Genomic DNA, 6,371 nt, shown 5'->3' on the forward strand with positions numbered 1-6,371 from the left:
ACACACACACACACACACACACACACACACACACATATATATAAACAAATAATAAATGAGTATGTGCATATATACGTACAGGTATGTGCATACCTACGTCTACCTGTATATATAGGTGCATATCTGGGTACAGGACATTGCAAACAAAACGTATACAAGAAAATAATAATAACCAAAGTACAGAAAACACACAAGCCACATAGAGAACATTTTCCTTCATCAGCTACCCCCGTTTTAACACCGGCGTTTCGAAGAGTTATATATATGGTTGAAACTTACAGAAAACAAAAGACGAAGACTGGTGTATAAACAACAGGCTGATGTATTAGTTTGATGCATGGGAAAGTGAGAAAGTCTTTTATGTTTAGAGCCTACTCTCTTGAACAGAAAGGAACACAAAGAAATAAAGAGAGAGAGAATAAAAAAAAAACTTGTGGATTTAGCGATCAAACATGATATATATATATCACTATATATATTTATTAGCAACAGAAGCAGTATTAATATCAAGAGGTAATATTTATTTCCAGTTTAATGTGTATGTTTTGTCAGAACAAACTATACCTCAGTAGATACTATGAAAGAAACTCTCATATTGAATTTTGGTGCAAAATGCACTCTTATTATATTGCTAGCTTTGAGATAAATTCCCACCATTTTCAATGCCAGGACCACCAAATTATATGACTTCAACCTTCATTGGTCTTGACAATGGATTAAAAAATACATATTAGCAACAGAGTCAGAATCAACACCAAGAGGTACATTTCCCATTAGTACTGGATTTGTTTTTATTAATGGTGTCTCCTGTCTTATTTAGCCATCTCTACTTACTGTCCACCAAATCCAATTTAAATCTCTGGAGATACAGGTGTGGCGTACCGGTTTAGAATTTTAGCTGAAGATGGTGGGTTAATGTTATGATGTAATCTATAAATACATTAATAAAATTCTACTGAAACAGCTGTCATAAATTTTAACCACCATTTGTGTTCTTTAATATATACACATATATACATTTATACATACATACATATATATATATATATATATATATATATATATATATATATATATATATATATATATCTGTACATATGTGTGTGTGTGTGTTTGTGCTAGTATAGCAAAACATGTATATAACACAAATGCTTGAATGTATATCAAACATAATTTAATTATTTATTTTCAATCAGCATTTATCTTGCCTATATTGTGAAGGTTTCTATCTTTAAATTTTAAACTTAAATCATGATTTCCACTTTAATTATATATACATATGAAATTTTTTTGAGGAGTACACTAGTCTATATTGTACAGATTCAACTATGTATTTTGTCTGTTTTGCTAATTTCCAAGAGACTTAAGTCTACATTATATGTATACAGTAGTAAAACTTGCAGCATCTGTAACTCCCTTAATAGCACCACTCAAAGCTTAATTCATCCCTGCAGCCCGTTCCCTTTAAATTCTAAGCACATTATCTCTCCTTTCAGCAGGAGACAGCATTTTTATTTGAATAACGTTAAAGTCTCATCTTATTACACTTAGGTTATAGCCATATAGAATTCCAACAATACATTTGCAAATTAAAGTTCTAGCAGCACTTGAACAGATTAACAGTATTACAAAAACTAATCCCATGTATTCTCTGCAGTACTTCAGAATTCTGTGATTGGTATTTCATTTTTTGTAACCTTGCCTTACATTCCATAACATTCCAGTTACACATTCACCATTCACACACCACCCACATTAATAGTTGAGCATCACTCAGGAATTGAGCAAAATAAAAAAAAGTCATGTAATTAGTTTATATGCATTATGTGGATTATCCTAGTCCTACATTTATCCTGTGGAGGCGCAATGGCCCTGTGGTTAGGGCAGCGGACTCGCGGTCATAGGATTGTGGTTTCGATTCCCAGACCGGGCGTGTGAGTGTTTATTGAGCGAAAACACCTAAAGCTCCACTAGGCTCCGGCAGGGGATGTTGGCGAATGCTGCTGTACTCTTTCACCACAACTCTCTCTCACTCTTACTTCCTGTTTCTGTTGTGCCTGTAATTCAAAGGGTCAGCCTTGTCATGCTGAATATCCCCGAGAACTACGTTAAGGGTACACGTGTCTGTGGAGTGCTCAGCCACTTGCACGTTAATTTCACGAGCAGGCTGTTCCGTTGATCGGATCAACTGGAACCCTCGACGTCGTAAATGACGGAATGCCAACAGCAACAACAACATTTATCCTAGAACACCCAAAACACTTTGCCACAACCCCACTTAGTTAGACATCATGAGCTCTCTTTGTTCTTTAGACACTAAGCATATAAGTCACTTACTGAAATAAAAAAACATTGGTGCCTTGCTGTACTCAAGAAGACTCCATCCTCAAAAGCAGAAGTGTTAATGCCACGCCCCCTGATGAAGAGGATTGACCTGAAAGAGCTCTGTGCGGGTGCCATGTAAAAAGCTCTTGTCTCAGCACCAAGTAAAAGTGCTCATACCAGTGCCATGTTAAAAGCACCCAGCACACTCTGTAAAGTGGTTGATATTAAGAAGGGCATCCAGCCATAAAAACCTTGCTAAATCAGACTGGAACCTGGTGCAGCTCTCCTGATTTCCAAAGCTTTCCTTCCTGGTCAAATCATCCAAGCCATACCAGCATGGAAAAAAGGATGTTAAAAGATGATGATAATGATGATTCCTAACATAACCATAAAACTCTGAAAGAGGACATACTCAATTTGATTAACCCCTGAACATGATTGATACTTTTATCGAAAATAAATGTCAATGTCTCCCAATTAAAACTGAACACAAAATATTTGTACAAATTAGAACATCTACAATATTAATTGCTTTACTAGAATCAAACTTTGTGGTATGTTGTTAATCATCTCTAAAATACACTAATATAATAACATCTGTGATGAGCTGACAAAGTCCACCTTGACTAACTCCACTACAGCTGATACTGCATCATTAGATTGCCCAATCCTTGCATATCTTTAGTAGAGTTTTCTATGTTGCAAGTATTTGGGCCAGGTCTCTGATTTTTAGAGTAACTTTCTCCCTTCCTTCCATTAATATAGAGGGGAAGGCATGAAAAAATATTGGGTTATGGAGTTTACTCTTTTTTCTTTGACCAAGAGGTAAAAAAGAAATTAAGAACAAATTGAGCAACAGCATGCTATGTTTCAAATCCTTGTTTCCCTTCTACCCACATTGGTTTGGTGTTGTATAGTCTTAGAGTTGACTGAAGTAGAAATGAAAGGTTCAAATCTGACTGATGCTATTTAGCAACAATAAAAATACATGTTTAAAAAATATGTAAACTTGTTGGCAAAGCAAAAAACTGGGTAATAAAATTGAAAGGAAAATTGTTGTTTTAATAAAACTAGAATGTTAATTGAGTTTCAAGTTTACATCATCTGAATAATTGTACAAAATCAAGATCTTTCCATTATTAGTGTCATAAAGCTACATATAATTTCTCATGCAATCTTACTGTGGTATCTTTTCTTTTAGCTGTTTGGGAAATTAGAATAATCATTATTTAACGTCTTATAATCTAGAGCTGCCGTTTCAGTCCTTACTACTCGCTTGAGACTCTTTAAGGGAATAAAGATACTGGTAGGCAGCTCTTGAGTAAGACTTTTACCTCAGGTCATTGTCTCATTGGTTATTTCAGGAAGTAACTAGAATCAGTATGTTGTGTGACTTAAGGAGAGCTGCACTAGTGTGCATTGGTTGTAAAATAATCTTCGTGGGATCTTATGTAATTAGATGAAAAGTCAATACTTTTAGTACATTATGTGTACTGATGCAAGCAACTTATGACTAAAGTCAATAGATCCACTAGAAATAATTGATAACTTTTCTTATCTTACGTCAACTAGTTAATATTAGGAATGGAACAGAATCAGAACAGTGAGTGGGGTATAGTATAAAGCGGGTGAAAGAAGATTAAAGTATGAAGCATATCTCAGCAATACTAAATCATATTTTGACAGTGAATTATACACAATAGTAATAGTAGTTGTAGTAGTAGTAAAGTATATTCAAGAATTATACAGGAACCACCTGAGTGTAATTTGTTGTATGGATGATGGAAGTATACAGGAGAGACTAAATTCAAGTGGGCTAAGAAAATGGTTAAGTGTTGGAAATATTAGTTGATGCATGTTAAAGTAATTACTGCTCCAATGCGAACATGTAGTGCATATGTATGTACTGCATAAATGCTTGAAAACAATATGCTTGCTAGTGTTAAAGCTGACTTATCTATTTTATGATGGAAAAGGTGCATTAAATTATAAATTATATCTAGGTTTCATTTTTTCCCCCTCTGATTCATAGAAATTTAATTGCATTTAATAGCAGTATATATGTGTGAGAGTGTATGTGTGTGTGTGTGTGTGAGCAAGAGAGAGAGAAAGAGAGTGTGTGTGTGCATGTGTATATGTGCATATATGCATGCGTGTGTGTTGCCATTAAATATCTGTATATAGACATGTACATATATATATATAGAAATCAATCTATCTAGCTGTGTGTACACACGCACGCGCATACACACATGTACATACATACGTTCTTTTATTCTTCTATTCTTTTACTTATTTTAGTCATTTGACTGTGGCCATGCTGGAACACCACACTTAGTTGAGAAATTCAACCCCAGAACTTAATCTTTGTAAGCCTAGTACTTGTTTTATTGGTCTCTTTTGCTGAACTGCTAAGTTACAGTGATGCAAACACACCAACATCGGATGTCAAGTGATAGTAGGGGACAAATACAGACACACACATAAATACACACACACACACACACACGATGGACTTCTTTCAGTCTCTATCTACCAAATCCACTTACAAGGCCTTGGTCAGCCTGAGGCTATTGTAGAAGACACTTCCCCATGGTGCCACACAGTGGGAGTGAACCTGGAACCGTATGGTTGGGAAGCAAGCGTCTTATCACACAGCCACACTTATATACATACATACATACATACATACATTTATATATACGTGTGTGTGTGTGTGTGTATCACATGGGCTAAAGTGATTTCTATAATAGTTTCAGTTTGACCAATGACTTTTATGTAGAATTTAGAGACAAGAACTGTGCAGAAGTAGCCCATTATGTGTGTGTGTGTGTGTGTGTGTGTGTGTGTGCATTCGCACATGTACATGTTTCATTTCTGCTATATTTTGACCTCCATAAACTTTCTCATTACACTCTCCCCACATCACAGTCTTGCACTTTTAATACCCTGTCTTCTATCACACTGCATCCTTCTGTCACTCTCTCACCTCCATTGCATTGTTCATACTCTTTTTATTCAATCTCCTTGTCAACAATCTCATCTAGCTCTTCATCTGTTTCCCTATCTTCTAATTTCTCTTGCTTCTCTCATTTCAGTTTTCCTCTTCTTTTTATCTTCTACTACCCATTTGTTCTGTGTCTCTTCTCAGCCGCATGTGTGGGAAAGAAAGAAATGGATATATGGAAACAATGCAAGGAAGAAAGGACACTCTTTACTGTAGCTTGGAGGAGACAAGCCTCTGGTATCCATGAATGCATGAATGGGGACAACTTAAGATAGAGAGGACACTTTCATCTTGCTGGGAATGAGACTATCTCTCTAATGCTGGCCCCATGAGAAAATGTACCCTGTGTATTACATAAAGTAAGAACATCGAGTTATTAAGAAAATAACATGCCTAAGATGGAATGAGTGAGGAGGGTCATCAACCCATGTGTGGGCTGCATGACTATGTGATTAGAAGCTTGTGTCTCAGCTACATGGTTCCATGTTCAGTCCCACTGTGTGACACCTTAGGCAAGTCTTTTACTTTAACCTCAGGTTGACCAAAGCCTTGTAAGTGGATATGGTAGATAGAAACTGAAAGAAACCCAATGCATATGTGTGTGCGTGTGTGTATCTGTGTGTGTGTGTGTGTGTGTGTGCATGTGTGTGTGTATATGTGTGTACGTGTGTGTGTGTCTGTTTGTACACCATCACCACTTGACAATCAGTGTTGGTGTGTTTATATCCCTGTAAATTAGCTGTTTGACAAAAAGAGACCGATAGAATAAGTGCCACACATTAAAAAAATAAATACTGGGTTTGATTCATTTGCCTAAAAGTTGAAGTCAGTGCCCCAGCATGACTGCAATTTGGTGATTGAAACAAGAAAAATATATATGTATGTATATAATCTGGTTCCCCTTGATGCATATGCAAACAACAGAGAGAAACAATGCCGTTAGCATTTTCATGAAAAATAGTTGTAAAAAATCAGAGAAGCTTTGAGCTCTACATTCAAGAATCATCACATTACAATTTTCTTTTTCTTTTTTTTTTTT

Source organism: Octopus bimaculoides, chromosome 3 (genome assembly GCF_001194135.2).
Source record: "Octopus bimaculoides isolate UCB-OBI-ISO-001 chromosome 3, ASM119413v2, whole genome shotgun sequence".
NCBI classification, from domain to species: Eukaryota; Metazoa; Mollusca; class Cephalopoda; order Octopoda; family Octopodidae; genus Octopus; species Octopus bimaculoides.